The sequence below is a fragment of the Manis pentadactyla genome, chromosome 10 (genome assembly GCF_030020395.1).
Source record: "Manis pentadactyla isolate mManPen7 chromosome 10, mManPen7.hap1, whole genome shotgun sequence".
NCBI lineage: Eukaryota > Metazoa > Chordata > Mammalia > Pholidota > Manidae > Manis > Manis pentadactyla.
Genome location: NC_080028.1, coordinates 39971773 through 39990260, shown reverse-complemented (window position 1 = coordinate 39990260; position 18488 = coordinate 39971773). Strand labels below are relative to the sequence as shown.

General features: G+C 39.6%; 1 pseudogene; it reads right to left on the bottom strand.

Annotated features, from left to right (window-relative positions):
- Positions 1 to 17298: 17298 nt before the first annotated feature.
- LOC130685171 (olfactory receptor 6C2-like) lies at positions 17299 to 18234 on the bottom strand (annotated as a pseudogene).
- Positions 18235 to 18488: the final 254 nt, after the last annotated feature.

Here is an 18488-nt window from a genome sequence, read left to right as displayed (position 1 = left end):
TAGCCAAGATATGGAAGCAACCTAAGTGTACATCAATAGATGAATGGATAAAGAAAATGCAGTGCATATACACAATGGAATACTATTCAGCCATAAGAAAGAAACAAATCCTACCATTTGCAACAACATGGATGCAGCTAGAGAACATTATGCTCAGTGAAATAAGCCAGGTGCAGAAAGACAAATGCTAAATGATTTCCCTCATTTGTGGAGTATAACAACAAAGCAAAACTGAAGGAACAAAATAACAGCAGACTCACAGACTCCAAGAGGTGACTAGTGGTCACCAAAGGGGAGGGGTGGGGGAGGGTGGGTGGGTAGGGAGGGAGATGAGGATTGAGGGGTCTTATGTTTAGTACACATCGTGTGGGGGATCACGGGGAGAACAGTGTAGCACAGAGAAGGCAAACAGTGAACCTGTGGCATCTTACTACACTGATGGACAGTGACTGCATTGGGGTATGGGTGGATACTTGATAATATGGGTAAATGTAGTAACCACATTGTTTTTTCATGTGAAACCTTCATAAGAGTGTATATCAATTATACATTAATAAAAAAATTTTTAAGTACATTATAGCTGATAATTATATCCTTTTATCCAAGTAAGATATCCAAATTACCAGAAATCCCACAACCACTAGGATGGCTAGAATCATAAATTCAGTTAATAATAAATGCTGAAAAAGTTGTGGCGAGCTTAGAATGCTCACACAGTGCTGGTGAGAATATAAAATGTTGCTGCCATTTTGGAAAACAGTCTAGCATTTACTTAAATGATTAAACATAGAGTTATCATATGACTCTACTCCCAGCAATCCCATTCCCAAATATATACCCAAGAGAAATGAGAACCTGTATCCACACACAAAGACCCATATGCAAGTATTCATAGCAGCATTATTCATAAAAACCAAAATGTAGAAAACAACCAAATGTCTACAATGGATGAATGAGTAAATTAAATGTGGTATATTCATATGCATTTATATTTCAAAGAGATTCTATTACAGCATATGCCTGTGCCTTTTGCTGTAGTCAATATGACAATCTCTTCATGTTTGGTTATATTTACTAGTCTTCTGAATGATATAAGCCATGAAAATGAACAACTAATACATACTGTGTCTTGCATGAATTTTGAAAACATGGTACTATGTGATAGAAGCCTATCTATCACAAAGACCAAATATCACATGATTCCATTCATATGAAGTCTTAGAATAGGGAAATCTGTAAAGATAGAAAATACATCGGTAATTGCTTAAGTATGGGAAAGGGAGGTGAGTTGGGGATAAAAGCTAAAATGGGGCCTCCATTGTAGTGATGAAATTGTTGCAAAATTGACTATCATGATGGTGGCACATATGTGTGAATATACTAAAACCCATTGAATTATACACTTTAAGTGGGTAAAATGTATGGTATATGAATTATATCTCAGTAAAATCCTGTCACACATTACAGGAAAGGAATATTTCAAGATAATCTCTCTTGCAATCAAACATACAAATGTCCCAAATCAAATGTTAGCAAAATAGATCCAGTGATTCCCAAAAGGGATGGTAAACCAAGATAAACTTTTATTAATTCCTGAGGTTCAAGAATAGTTTGAGATTTGAAAATCAATTAATATAATTTTATCACATTATTAGAATTATGAATAAAATTCGATGATTCTCTCAATGGATTTTAAAATGTTGAGTAAAGTTCCATATCATTTATAATAAACCAATAACAAACAAATAGGTAACTTTTCTAATTTAATAAACTGCCTATATACCCAAAAAACTTAGCAAACATTGTGCTCAATATTGAAATGTTAATGACTTATTTCTGAAATCAGTAATAAGACAAGAATATTTGATACATCACTTCTGCTCAACATTATATTGGAGACTCTAGCTAGAACAATTAATCAACCAAAAGGGTTAAAACATATAAGAATTTAAAAGGACTGCATAAAACTGAGTTTTGTTACAAGAGAATTTCCGTTTATGTTGAAAAAACAAAATAACCTAAGAAAAAATTTTAGAATTTATTATGCAACTTAGAGCTCATGGATACCAAGTAATTATAAAATAATCAATTTTGCTTCTTTGAACTAGAGGTAAGAAATTAGAAGATAAAGTATTTGCAATGATTTCCTTTACCATAGAATCTAAAAAATTGACTAATAAACTTAATGAGTCATTTGCAATAATTCTAAACACACAAACACATATGCATCCAAAAGGAAAACTATAAAATATTGAAAGAAATTAAAGAATAAGTAAATAAGTGAACAGGGATACCATGTTAATAGACAAAGAGACTCAACATTCTAAAAATGTAAATTGTTACATTGTCTGACCAAATTGACAATTGATTTGGTCAATTGATCAATTGATTTCACAAAATCCATCAAAATCCTAGCAAAATATTCTGTGTAAAGTAAAGTAAAAGTCCAAATTTTTATGGAAATGCAGAGGACCAAGTCCAGAGAAATACTCCTGATAAAGAAGAAAATCATATTGGCAGTAGTAGGTAAAATAGACCAAAGGATAAAACAAGAAGTACAGATACAGACCCATGTGAATGCGCCCCTGCCTCTGTTTCTCCAAGCCTGTCTGGCTCTGTGTCCCCTTGTAATTCCAGAGAAAAAATATATTCCCAGAAAATTCTTCCTGCTTTCTTCTGGTATATGCCACTGGCTCCAAAAAGCAATGGAGTTCTGCACTTAAGGGGCTAGTAGAAAAGGTGCTATGCTGCTGAAATTATGCACCCCATTTTGTCAATGTAGGCGTCAGTGACATAACACTCTTTGGTCTTTGGATCCAGTCGCATACCACCCCATGATTGGATAGATTGTTATTACCTTGATCAGAGCTGTTCCACTGATGGGCTCCATAGCCAGCAAGGCATGATACTCAGCAGTCACTTGCTTCTCTATCAGGTTGTACCAGACCACTGCTCTTTTCCATAGTTGTGACCAGAATCCAATAGGTTGGCAGATCTGTTTAACCTGATGCCAAAGGCCCCATCCATAATCATGTTTGGATACATTAACATGTCGCTCATAGGGCCTTGATGAGCCCATTAGATATGGCCTTGAATGCTCGCTAAGCAGCAGTAAAAGCAGCTTCATGTTTTGTCCCAGTACCACCTCATGCCCTTTTGTACCAACAGGTATAAGGGCTTTAGAATTTGTACCAAGTGTGGGATGAACAATCTCTAGTAACCCTAAAGAGCCAAAAACTCTTGTAATAATGCCACAGTGGTAGGGATAAGGAAAACTTGCACCTTGACTATTACTGTGTCTGGGATAACTTTAGTTTTACCTGACCAGACACAACCCTCAAGAACTTAATGACAGACCAGGTCCCTGAACCTTGGTGCTGTTCACAGCCCATCCTTTTTCCTGTAGACAGTACAGCAGTCTAAGAACTGCCCCTTCTAAATTTACAAGAGAACAGCCATACCATTTGTGGTTTCTTCCACCTGGCCAAGTCCTAGGCTAAAAACCATGAAAATGGTGGGACTGGGGAGGTATCCCTGTGGACGGACACTGAATGTCCACTGCCAGCCTTCCCATGTGAAGGCAAACTGTTCCTGACTTTCCTGTGGTATGTCAAGAGAGAAGAAAGCATTGGCAAGGTCCACAATTTAATTATACATCCCTAGTTCATGACTGAAGGTGTCCATAAAGGCTGCTATAGAGGGGACAGCAGCATGCAAAGGGGGTGTGACTTTATTCAGTTCCCTGTAACCACGGTCATACACCAGGAGCCATCTGGCTCTTTCACTGGCCACAATGGGGAATTAAAAGTACTATGAGTGGGCTTTATGATGCCTACCTTCTCCAACTCTTGTAGAGATTCTCCAATTTCCTTGTGTCCCCCAGGCAATATATACTCCTTAATACTTGTCACCCACTGAGGTAAAGGCAGATATACAGGTAGATGTTTAGCATGTTCCCTCAGAACTGTCTTTACCACACATGCCTTCAATCTGAACAAACCCGTTGTGGTCTGTAACCACAGGCTCTGCAGGATATTCCCCCAAAATATATTCAGAGATGGGAGAAATGTACACAGTATACTCCTTTGGTGGTAAATGCCATATCCCAATGGATTTACTTCCTTCACTCTTATTGCAATACAATTATAGTCATCTATCAAAGCAGGGGTCCCAGAAAAATGCTCAGGGTGCCCCTATATCAGAGAACACTCAGCCCCTGTGTTAACCAGCACTACAAGAAATTGTACATTCGTGGGGGACCAATGCATTACTATTTCTATATGTGGGCTCTGATCCCCACCATGTACCCAAAGTAGAGGCCTTGACCTCACCCTCAATCACACCACAAAACACAGTTGTCCTCCTGTGGGGGTGAGGGCCCAGGTGAAGCTTAAATATTGTCCTCCAGGAAGTCCTGCCGGGAGAGAGGCCAAGCATTGGGCTTTGCCTCCAGCTTACATGTCCTAGACCTCAGCACCTGGAATTACTGTACTGGCTTTAATTGATGCCACAGTTATCACAAGATCCTACTGGGATTCCCATTAAGTTTTTCTTTCCCTACCTCAGCCTTTATCAAATCAACCTACATCTGGGTCCTTGAGACCTTTGTGGGGCCATTTGCACCTCTCCTTTCATTCATAGCCCATACTTCCTTATTGTTTCAACCTCCCCCAGGTCTGCTAAAGAACAAGTAGCCTCATTTATGGGTTGCCTTATGAGGGGCAATACATAGAAACAAATTAGAACAAAAATACAACAGTCCAAAAACTGTGGGACACCACAAAAGCAGTTCTAAGAGCAATACAGGCCTACCTCAAAAGCAAGAACAATACCCAAAATACAGTGCAAACTCAGAGCAAAAAATATAAACCCAAAGTCAGTAGAAAGAGGGATATAATAAGGATCAGAGCTGATATAAATAAAATAGAGAAAAATAAAACAAGAGAAAAAAATCAATGAAGCTGACAGCTGGTCCTTTGATAAGAGAAACAAAGTAAACAAATCTCTAGCCACATTTATAAAGAAAAAAAGAGGACACAAATAAAATCAGAAATGAAAGAAGAATAGTTACAACTGACACCACAGAAATACAAAGAGCTATTAGAGTGTTCCATGAAAAATAATATGCCAATAAATGGAACAACCTAAGAGAAATGAACAGCTTCCTAGAAAAGTCCAACCTTCCAAGACTGACCCAGAAAGAAGCAGAAAATCTGGACAGACTAATGACCAGTAATGAAATTGAACTGGTAATCAAAAAACTCCCAACAAACAAGAGTACAGAACCAGAGGGCTTCACAGATGAATTTTACCAAACATTTAAAGAGCTAATACACATCCTTCCTAAAGTATTCCAGAAAGTAGAGAAGGAGGAATTACTTCCAAACTCATTCTATGAGGCCATCATCACTCTAACCAAAACCAGGCAAAGACACTCCAAAAAAATAGGCCAATATCCCTGATGAACATAGAGGCAAAAATCCTCAATGAAGTATTAGAAAACCAAATTAAAAGTCCATCAAAAGGATCATCCACCATGACCAAGTGAGATTGCAAGGATGGTACAATATTCATAAATCAATCTATGTAATACAAGAAATTAACAAAAAGTGGATTAAAAACCACTGATCATCTCAGTAGACGCTGAAACAGCATTTGACAAAATTCAACAACCATTCATGATAAAAACTCTCAACAAAATAGGTATAGAGCAAGCAGAGCTCAACATAATAAAGGCCATATAAGACAAACCCACAGCTAGTATTATACCCAATGGCAAAAAGCTCAAGGCTTTTCCTCTAAGTTCAAGAGCAAGATAAGTATGTCTACTCATGAATTTTACCCAGCATAGTACTGGATGTCCTAGCCATGGCAATCGGACAAGATAAAGAGATAAAGGCATCTAAATTTGTAAGGAAGAAGTAAAACTGTCACTATTTTCAGATGACTTGATACTATATATAAAAAACCCTACAGACTCCATCAAAAAACCATTAGAACTAATAACTGGATTCAGCAAAGTTTCAGGATACAAAATTAATACACAGACATCTGTTTCTTTCCTATATATCAACAATTAACTAGCAGAAAGAGAAATCAGGAAAACAACTCCATTTACAATTGCATCAAGAAGAATAAAATACCTAGAAATAAACCTAACAAAGAAGATAACAGACCTGTACTCTGAAAACTGTAAGACACTCATGAGAGAAACTAAAGACAACACAAATAAATGGAAATCTGTCCCATGCTCATTTATAGGAAGAATTAATATTGTCAAAGTGACCATCCTTCCCAAAGCAATTTATAAATTCAAGGCAATTCCTATCAAACACCAATGGCATTTTTCAATGAACTAGAGCAAATAATCCTAAAATTCATATGGAACCACAAAAGACCCAGAATAGCCAAAGAAATCCTGAAAAAGAAGAACAAAGGTGGAGGTATTACATTTCCTGATTTCAAGGTACACTACAATGCTACTCAAACAGCACAGTACTTGCACTAGAACAGACTCATAGATCAATAGAAAGCACAGATATAAACCCACAAATATACATTCAATTTATACATGATAAAGGACCCATGTGTATAGAATGGGAAAAAAACAGTCTATTCAATAGTGTTGGGAAAACTGGACAGCTACATGCAAGAAAATGAAACTGGGTTACTGTCTAATTCCACATATCACAGTACACTTAAAATGGATTTAAAACCCAAAGGTAAGACAGGAAACCACAAAACTCTTAGAAGAAAACATATGCAAAAATCTCTTCAGTATCAGCATGCATAATTTTTTTTCTGAACATATTGCGATGGGCAGGGGAAAATAAATAAAAAAATGAAAAAGGAGAACTACAACAAAGTAAAAAGCCTCTGTACAGCAAAGGAGACCATCAACAGAAGAAAAAGGCAACCTACATTAAGGGAGAATATAAGTAATTTATTTGATAAGGGGTGAATACCCAAAATATATGAAGAACTCAGACGACTCAACACCAAAAAACCAAACAACCCAATTAAATCATGGCTGGAGGACTTGAACAGATTTCAAAAAAATACACACAGATGGCCAACAGGCACGTGAGAAGTTGCTCCACAATGCTAATCATCAGGGAAATGCAACTCAAAACTACAATAAGCTATCACCTCATACCAGTCTGAATGACCTCTACCCAAGAGACAAGAAATATCAAGTGTTGGCAAGGATGTAGAGAAAGGGGAACCTCCTAACTATTGGTAGGAATGTAAACTGGTGCAGCCACTGTGGAAATCAGCATGGAGGTTTCTCAGAAAACTAAAAATAGAAATACTTCTAGGAATCTACTTGAAGAAAACAAATCCCTATTCAAAACGATATGTGTGCCTGTATGTTTATTGCTATGAAACAGACCCTCTCAGAGCCAACACTTGAGATGAGACCAGGCTGGATGGTGCTGTGACTGCAGCCCCATGACAGCCAGTTAAGCTCTACCCTGGACACCTTCCCACAGAAACTGAGATGTTTGTTGTTTTAAACTGTTATGTTTGGAGTAACTGATACCCATAATATATAACTAATTTAAAGAATTATCTACTCTAACTATTCAAATGTATTGAGAGAAGGTTTCCATAATACTCCCATCATCATCTTAAAAATTCCAGCAACTATGATTATGTCCACTTTCTTCACAGTAGTTTTCTACTATGAAAGGAATGGGGCTATTCATCAAAGAGTAACAGGCTTCAGAAACTGAAATGGCATGCCTGGGACTGAATCTTGACAATGATGAATGTGGAGACGAGTCATATTATGAGGCTGGATAAGGAAGAGATCATTGACATTGAAGGAGAATTCAGGATTAAACTCAGACATGGATATCTGGACATGATGCTAAGATAGTGCTGGGACGGCTCTCTGAAGGTATAAAATAATAGACCAAGGTTAATAAGGTAGAGCTGCTGAAACCACCATGTCAGAAAAGGAATTAAGATTCAAAGCAGCCAAAAGGTGAGCATGCAAAAATATATTTATAAACTAAAACTAGAGAATCCATCAACTGACTATAAACCCTAGAGAAGCACAGAGGATCCTACCTTCATTAAACACTAAGGAATGCATTGGTGAGACTGGGCGCCATGGAAACAATTTTTGTTATCCTTTCAGATTCTCTAGAGGAGTAGAATCTGTTATGGAAATAGATTCACTGTTGCCAATGGAGACAACAGGATTTCAGTAAAACAGACACCAGACAATAGAACTTAAGTGTCAGAGGCAAGGTAATATAGTTATTGTACAACACCAGAAGAGAAAGTAGGGAACAAAAGAGCACCTGATCAGCAGAAATTTGTGGTAATGGCTAGATGACCATGGTGATGGTAAAGATGAGATAGAAAAAGGCCACCAAGGATGTCAATTAACTATAATAAAAACTGATCGAGAATGCCTGAGCAGAAGGCCGATAGAGCAGCCACAGTGGGAAACTCATGATTCTCCAGCCAGGTCTCAGCACTGGTCCACCTTTCAGGCTCAGACCTCCTTCAGGACAGGGAGACTATATGCCTTCAGTGCAAGACTCTGAAGGACATAAAGAAAGGTAGTGAATCCTCCAGTCCCTTCCCTAAAAAAATCCAAAGGCATGTACCTAATTAGATGGACACTGAAGAAAGAATTCTAGACATTTATAGGACTATTGGGTAGAATCTTAGCTGAAGAATATATCAGATACAAAATTCTATAATGCAACCAATATATTTCAGGTGATGGGAAAAGAGGTGACACATGGAGTCCTTACCCAAGACTAGCTCACAGTGCATTCAGTGCTTCTGTAATCATACCTTATTTAATTTTCCTGATCTTTGAGTGCCATCAGAAATCATAGTTAGAAATGACAGAGCCCTCATTACAGGTCACTTTACAACCTGTGGAGTAAACACCAAATGTAACTGCCAAGTGAATTGCCTGCCTTGGCCAAGTTTAATAAATCAAAAATAAGAATACATCCTGTGAGAATGGCCAAGATAAGGGGCACCCTAAATTATTTAAACAGTGCAGGATTTATAGGTCCCATCAGAGCCTCACTTAAATTATTGGTTTGCTTCCTGCAAAACTTTTGGAACATAGTGATGATAGCAGCTGTCTTAAACTTAAACAAGTCCGGCTGCTTTGCAGACCAAATCTATACCACATCTGACACTTGCTATTCAGAATTTCATTTGATGAATTCTCTTTTTTCAGTTCCTATAGAGAAGTTGGCATCTGAAGTATTTTGCATTCACTGCAATGACCAGTAAAAGCATTCACAATCACATCTCAAGGCTGTGTTTATTCTACTCTCTATCACTTTAGAGACCAAAAGGAGCCTGATCATCTGGACATTCCTCAGCATGTCGTTCTGGTCCACTTTAATGATGACACTGTGTTAATCAGACCTAGTGAACGGAAGCTTCAGGTGTCCTGAATGTCAGGTAAGAGTTTATACATGGAAAGTAGGAGCCTGCTACATGAGCAAAACTTTAAAGGTCCATCATCAGGGGCATTTGAGGACATCCCCTTTAAGGATAAAGAAGAAATGATTAATTCCTGCACCTGAAGCGTTTGGTAGGCTTCTTCACAGACTACGCACAGATCATATCACCCTTGGGAATGCAATTCTGACAGCTTTATCGGGTGATTAAAAAGTACCCACTCTGAATACAGCCTGGTGAGCATAAGGAGGGTGTGCAGCAGACTCAGGCTGAAATACAGCTGCTCCTGCTATTGGACCATAGCATCCAGCAAATTTTGTGTTGCTAGAGGCATTCATGGTACATAAACTTGCTGGGGGTAATGTCTGGGGACCAAACAACAGAGATGCTGCATAGAGATTAAAAGTTCTGGAACAAAGCCATTCCATTGCACCAAAAATGTATTCGTGATTCAAACCAGTTCCTGCAACCTACTAGGGCCTTATAAAGACTGAACACTGAGACAATGAAGATTGGAGATGACATAAGAGGTTGAAACTATGTGACAGGCACAAGTGTGTATCTCTCTATAATGTATCAATGGCCATTTGAAAGCATCTATTGCACATGAAGCCCTGACCAAGCAGGTGGATTGCCTCCTGGCATAAGTAGCCTAAAATGACCAGGCAAAACTTGTTTTGTTCCTGGTAGAAATATTTCTCCCACTTGCAGCCATACTAGCATTTCTAGTCCAGCAAACTGTAAAGTTTCAGGAATGAGAAGCACAAATTTAACAACTGCTTCACTGAAGATAGAGAGGCCAGGGCCACTTGTCTGTCTATCACTTGGATCCTAGGCCTGTGTATCCTACCTATCAGGAATCAGTATCTTTAATAATCATTGTTTCAAGTACATACTTCATCTTTGGACCAGTGCCCAATCTTCACAGGACGTCACTGGTACCCAAGTTAAACAATTGCCTTTTATGAGGCCTTTGCTGTGCTTCATCTTCTGGGTGATGCAGTGTGTGTTGGTACAGGAGACACCATGGTCAGGTGCCTTAGTTCAACCTCTTTTCCATAAAGTGGTTCCTTGAAATGAAGAGATAATCTGCAGCATCCTGTGAAGATAAGTCAGATCATGGATAAACTCTCACACATTGGTCCTGGACAAGGCACTGAGGAAAAGAAACATATCTCCAACATGTTTCAATCCAAGGAAGCCTGAATCACTATTCACTCCAAGATACAAGGGTTCTAACATAATCATCTTCAACTATGGCTGCTTGCTTTAACTTGGCTGATCCATGCGTAAACCAAGCCTGGGCACACAAAGAACTTCCATATGTCAAACCCCAACAAGTACAAAGCACTGTCAGACTCCAGCACAGGAATAGCTGCACGAAGGGTTCAGGCCACTGCTTCGTGCAGCCTGACTTACTCCTGCCTTAAATGCACCATTTGTACTTAAAGATGGGTGCTTGGTGGGCAATACCTTCCTTCTTGGGGCTTTGCTCTAAGCCATGCAAAAATACTGATGTCAGGAGAGAACAACACTTGTGGTTGATTAGTAAGAATTTCTGTCCAAATAAAGTTATACTGGGCAGCAGTGTCTGGCAAGCACTGTATCCAAGACCCCACAGGGCACGTTGGATGAGTATCAATGTCTTTCTGTCACAGGCTCCATTTCTACATAACTATAGGTCAACTGAGTCAAAGTCTCATTAGAACTAATGGCCCATTTGGGAGAACCGTCTGTATAGCCTCTTGGGTAATAAGCCTAAACACCCCAGCTTTTACCAGCTCACTAATCAGTATAGTGATTTCTTCATGTCTCCTGTTCTGCACTGCTTTATGATAACCACTTTGGTGAGCAGAGGAAGCCTATGGACTCCAAGGTGTGCATGTGATCCGCCTCCACTGTTCAATTGGTGGCAGTTCCTTATTGGAATATCAGTTGTCACAAGGAGAAATACTGCACGCACTTAAAACGTCTGGTCCCTTAAAACAATACATTCCTCATTATCAGTTACAACCCCATGATTGTATTGAATATCCATAAAACAGGATGACTATTGGCCCATGGCTACATTGCTTTGCAATGAAAGGTGCACCATGTCAGTTATAGATGTTCTGAAATGCTGACAAATGATAGATAATTCAAGGACCACAATTATCTATGTACAAAAACTTGGAGGGTAGATAAATACATCTTCAATAAATAAAACTACCTACAATAAATCTTGACCCACTCACTTGTTGCTAATGGCTTGGGAGCTTGTCCCATCAGACCTCTCTACTTTTGACAGGGTCCTGAACAGGGCAATGTTTCCTGACACACTATGGACATACACAGGACAAGAAGGAACACATCAATTTCATAACACATTTAGCAATGGGAGTTATAATAGGTGTACCTTGAACCAATGAGAGGCTCCAACCCAATGGTTACTTTAACTTTTCATCTCACAATGAGTCTTGATTTAATCCTCTCAGTTGAATTCAGGCACCCTTTTTCTCTAAAACAGACCAATGTGCCCTAACACTTGTACATTAGGGTTTATAACAGCTGCCAGAAAGTCATGTCATCTCCAGCTGGGAGCTCAGGGAGAGCAGAGGATGGGAAAGGTACCCAGGGAGCAGGGAGATGGCCAGACAGGCAGAGAGCTGTTCTTTCCTTTGACTTTTCCCCCCCAAGCTCAGTGCCCCCTCCTCCTCTGCACATCTCTCAGTGTCAGGAGAGACTGGGGCACAAGGGGCTCTTACTTTTGGCCCCTGCACAAGCACCACAGCTTTGCCTGCATCTCTGGGAGAGCACTGCCAACCTTCACTTGGAGCCTCCTTCCCTGTGGGACTGGGTACGGTGGAACCTGGTTCGCTGATCCCAGAAGATCTATAAAGATGTCTACTCCTTCTCTTCCCAAAGTTTCACAACTCACATGGCTGTTTACAGAAAGCAGCTGAGGCCAGGAAATAGAACTCCTTCATGCACAGCAAACAGCCGTCCACCAGCGGTGGCCCAGAGGTGCTTGGTCTTCACCCTCTGCCTTCTGTAGATGTTAACCTTTCAGTGACCTGGGGCACTCGAACTTCCCTCATGCTGGGGACAGATACCTGGACTATGAAGGGATGGCAGTGCGCAGGACATGAGGTCATTGTTCTTGATGGAATAAAGCAAAACCAGCTCAAAATCCACAGTCTCACCAAAGATGTCATAATGGGGAGTATTTTCTTTTCTTTCTTTCTTTCTTCCTTCCTTTCTTTCTTCCTTCCTTCCTTCCTTCCTTCCTTTCTTTCTTTCTTTCTTTCTTTCTTTCTTTCTTTCTTTCTTTCTTTCTTTCTTTCTTTCTTTCTTTCTTTCTATTATTTTTTTTATTTTGGTATCATTAATCTACAATTACATGAAGAACATTATGTTTACTAGGCTCCCCCTTCACCAAGTCCCCCCCACATACCCCTTCACAGTCACTGTCCATCAGCATAGTAAGATGCTGTAAAATCACTACTTGTCTTCTCTGTGTTGCACAGCCCTCTCCGTGCCCCTCACGCACTATACTTGCTAATTGTAATGCCCTCTTTCTTTTTCAATGGGGAGTATTTTCTTACATAATCTAATACAATAATTATATAAATTCTTCTGGAGAATTCTCCTTTGGAGGAACATTGTCATCCTCTGCCAGATTTGGACCAAAGAGCACAAAGCCACATTTTTTTTAGTGTGAATATTGTCCAGATATTGAAGCTTTAAATAACCTCACTAAAACAAGTACTTCCTGGAGTGGAATTGTGGCCTCTTCTAAATCAATACGGGACTGTACTAGTTCAGTGTTCTGAGAAAGCAAGGTTTCTCTCACAGCCATCTAAAACCTAAACAAAGCTTCTATCAGAACAGTAATCATGGATTTAGTAAAGTAGGTTATAAATAAGAATGTGTATCTATAAGTAGAAACATAATTCCATAATAATTCCTAAAAGAGACAAAAAGATAAAATACACCCAAAAAGAAAGCACACACAAGAGCTCCTAAGACTGTTCAGAGGAAATACTATAGCTTCATTAATCCTAATAGTATTACTCCTGAGTGTGTAGGCTACCATCTAATATAAAAATCACCAATGACAAAACAAAACCAGAGAAACATAACTAGAGAAGCCAGAAGTTAATAACTTTTCCTTTTAAGTTTAAAAATATCAGATTATATGTGGATTCCCAGGGCATAAAATCATATATTAGCTCATGGAGAAAGATGAATAATCATCTCTGTAATGTTATGTTCATCTAATCAGTAGCAGAACTATCCAGCCCGGTAAAGGGACATAGAAAGTTGTGTTTCCCAAAAGTGAAAGAATGTTCAGTCCCTGATCAATATTCATTGTGAGAATTTTCCTGAGTCACATCCAATTGATTACAAAGTAAGGTGATAGTTAATTATAATCTTGGGCCATTATTCCCACGGAATCCACTAATAGATGGAAAGCCCAATAGAACTGATACGTATCTAGTAGAAAAGCCCAAACACCCCTTTGCCCTCACTTGCACACTACCACTGGGGGAGCAAGACAGCTCAGCTGTTCATGGCAAAAACACAACTTCACACAGAGCACCTGAGGGAGTGAACAGAGAACCTAAAGTTGTTTGTCTATTACTTTTAATAAGTAATGAAGAGGGTATGAGAAGCTTTTGAAAGACCACTTAAAAATTCTTACATTAAAACAATGATGTGTTATGACTTAATAATTATTTTATCTTGGAACTTTGTGTGGTGTGTGTGTGTGTGTGTGGTCCTGAAAACTTCCCTTATTGTTAGTTTACAATGTGCCGTGGACCTTTCCTCCATGCATATGGGTGAAAATTCCCTCATGAGAAAGCGCTGTGGCTGGATCCCAGCCCTGGGAACATCAGGGACACAAGCCAAGTATCAGCTTAAGGCTAAAACACAGGGCCTGGCAAATGTCTTCTAGGGGAAGTGGGATCAGCAGCATTCTCATCAGAGAAATCAGAACCAAAGCCCTGGAGATGCAGGACTTCAGGTAAGTGCCTTCAACCCTGCCTCCACCCCTCACTCCCACTGCACTCCCTTGGCCCCTTGGGACAAATGAATCCTTTACAACTCTTGGCATCCAATGAACCCCTCCCCATTTTCTGTTTTTTCCTTAGCTGTCTGGGAGGCCTTGACATCTTGACATGCCTGCACATTTCTCATCATCTCCTCACTGCCCACTGCCAGCCTGAGAGGCCTGTTAGCCTTGGGGGAATCATGACACCTGTGAGGAGGCTCCGGGAGCTGGTCCCCATGGCCATGGAGCACAGCGCCAGGACCAAGTCCGGCTGCTGGCTGCTGGCACCTCCCCCTCCCTGAGAAAATGTTCTACTGTGATGTGCCACTGTCATGATTTAACCTCAGCCTGTCTTTGTAAATGAAGGCTTTTCCTGAGTCAGTCTTTTAAATCACCTGGTGAAAGGCGATTGTTCCTTGGGCCACTGACAGGTACTGGAATTACCACAGCTTTGGAGTCACACAGAAGAGGATTTGACTCATGGATCCATCCAGTAAAACCTGCCGGGAATGGCCAGCAATCCCTGAGATGACGGATGATGGATTACTCCACACCTTACCTTACAGCAAGAGAGGAGGAGGAGGGAGTCAGTGCTCAGAGGCGAAGAACCTTTTCCCCTGTTCTCTCTCGTATTTATTGTGTGCTTTCAAATCCTTACATCATGATTAAAAATACCATAGGTGCAGATCACAAGAGTGCAGAAAGTTGCAGGATGTGATTAGTCTTAAACCTTTCATACAGTTAAAGGTTTTCAAGTGTTGATTATTATCAGAGACACAAAGCAGAGCTCTATGTGTACCATGTGCTTAGTTTAACTTAGAACTATAGTGTGCAAAAACAACATTTGTGAAAAACACCTTCAGGCTCATGGGAACAGCTGGAGCAGGTGACTCTTGTGGCTTTTCAATGATGAAGGCTTTACACAAACCCTGGCATCCCAAGGGTCTACGCCCCATCCAGTAGTCACATGACACCCTCTGGAAGTTTCTATCTATATCTTAGCAAGCCAAGCACTGTGCACAGCCCTGTCAGTAACATTTCCATCCCCCACATAAATCTAAACTTTCATGAATCTCGTTTTCTTTACCTGTAAACAGTTACAGTGTAAAATGTTGTTTTGATGATTCTCAATAATGTAAAATGGCAAGCACCTAACAGTCTAAAAACATTAGCTTTCCTAATGAATTGAGAGTATTTCCATTTTTAGATAAGTCTGCCAGACTCCAATAATTTTTATTATATTCTCTGGAAACTTTGGAAATGTGATGTATTTTCAATAGGCCTGATTGATTTTATTATACAATATTAGTATATCAAAGCTTTGGGAGTTTCTCAAATGTGTGAGTTATACCTTTGAAATATACTGTAGAAAGATGAGCAAAATAAAAGGTACAGCTTAAAGGATGTGTATGTGGTATTTCCAACCCCTGGAGTGTCCACATTGTCACTCTGGCCCTAGGAAGCCACCACAAGTTCTAAAAATCCCGCTGTCCCCAGGCAGCCCTTTCCTGTGCCCTTGTTTCAGTTATCAATTGCTTTGTAACAAATCACCCCAAATCTCAGTGTGTTAAATATATCGACTTAAAACCAATTATTTTCATGGTTCTAGGGGCTGACTGGGATGAGGTAGGTAGTTCTTGGGTCTGTCATTTAGTTGTAATCAGATGGTACTGGGGTTGGAATGGTAAGAAGGCTGTAGTGGGCTTCTTTACTCATGATGGCTTCTTCAACCATGTGCCAACACCACAGCTGAGAAAGGCTGAAGAGATGGGGCTGACCAGGCATCTCCCTAGGTCTCCCCAGGGGGCTAGCTTGGGCTTCCTCACTGCATGGCAACCTCAGGGTATTCATGCTTTTCACATGGCACCTGGACTCCCCAAGGGCACGTGTTCCCAAAAAGAAGGGGGAAGTTACAAAGCTTCTTACTTCTCACATCATGCACTTTCATGTCTACCACATTCTCATGATCAAAAGCAAATCATAGACCTGACCAAGCTAAAGGGGAGAGGAAGGAAATTACATCTCTGCTGGGCAAATGACAAACTGAAGAGTTTGAAAGAACCTTTCCTCCACCCCAGCCATGAATCTGAAAATGCCCCTAGTGGAAAAATTACCTGCACATCATCAGTTCACCCTTCATCATATCTACCCTTTGCAGAATCATGGCCCTTTGATCTTCACTGTATCACCAGCAATCTGATCCTTTAAGCCCATGATTTTTGCATCACATCTGGCTTTCCTGGGACTTCTTAAAGCAATTACTAGAAGAGAGGAAAGTTTATCAATAAACTTGAAAGGCTATGTAGTTACACTTTTTGTATTGCTGGGACTTTTGCCAGTATTTTTATTATCATTATTAAATACATTCAGATAAGAAGGAACACTATTATTACATTACATTTTGTACTACCATTTTGTATTGTGAGGCAGCTTTGGCAAGCCTGAGTGAAGGTCAAGACAGTTTTACATTTTCTGAAAATTTATCTTCTTGAAAAGGGAAGACACTTCAAACAGGTTGTATTACAAGGAGAGAAAAGGAGTAACATGTCTATACATAAGAATCATGACTAGTGAAAATTTGCAAAGTCTGAGTAGAATTGATTGAATTGTATTTAGAACGCGATATAACATAGTCATACTTTTAGGGGAGTATAAAAGTGCCTGCCTCTTAATGCTTATCCTTTAGTATTCTTTCTTAGAATTTCTTCTCATCTTTCTTTAACACCTGTCAAGCGTTAGCAGTCTCAATACCTTCAATTTCCATCCATACTCTGATTATTTATTTTTTTATAGTGAGTTCCCAGTTTACTATTCTACTACTTCTTTGAATAGAATACAAATCTTTTGAGAGTGTCATGGAAAGACTGTTTTACTTGCTTATTTCTTAGGGTATAAATGAAGCGATTGAACAGAGGGGCAACAGATATAGTAAGCAGAGAAACTGCCTTATTAACGTCCACTTCTTGCTTGGCTAAAGGTTTGAGATATACGAAAATGCAGCTGCCATAGGCAAAAGAAACCACAATTATGTGGGATGAACAAACAGAGGAGGCCTTTTTTCTTTGCTGGGTTGAGGGTAATCTTAGAATCGTCCTAATGATGTATATGTAGGACAGAACTACACATACAAGAGTCATTATGAAGGTTAACACAGCACAGAATAGAACCAGCTGCTCTATGAACCATGTATCTGAGCATGAATTCTTCAGTATTGGAGAAGCATCACAGAAAAAATGGTCAATAACAGAGTCACAGAATTCCAGATTAAGGCTTAAACAAAGGGATGGGAGGATAATCAATAAACCAGATACCCAACAACTGAGGATGAGGTTCCTGCAGACTCTGCTGCTCATGATGGTCACGTAATGCAGGGTTTTGCAGATGGCCACATAGCGGTTATAGGACATCACAGCCAACAGATAATATTCTGTAGCTCCAAAGAAGATAACGAAAAATACTTGGCTGAAGCAGGCTTAGATGGTAATGACTTGGTTCCCACTTGATATGATGTACAGGTATGCAGGGACACAGGAAGTTGTGAGTGAGATTTCTAAGAAAGAAAAATTTTGAAGAAAAAAATACATAGCTGTTTTTAAATGAGAATCCACCAAGACAAGGAAAATTATGGTCAGATTCCCAATTACACTTAACATATATGTAGTAAGCATGAAGAAAAAGACCAGAATCTCCAGTTGTGGGTCATTTGTCAGTCCCAGTATGATGAAGGTTGTTAATGTTGAATGGTTTCTCATCATTGACCATCTATTGCCTATCTTCACATAAAACTCACAGAAACAGGATCTGAGAAGAAATCTGAAATGTGATGGATCAAATACTAACAATAAATTGCAATTAAAACTATCATATGTATTTCCTTCTATAGTTCATCTTTCACGCGGTGATACTTCCAACCCCACTGAATAGACACGGGGAAGACTGAAACAGTGTCTCTGAGGTTATGTCATATCTCTGTCTTCTCCTAGCTGAGCAACCTTGGACAAATCAC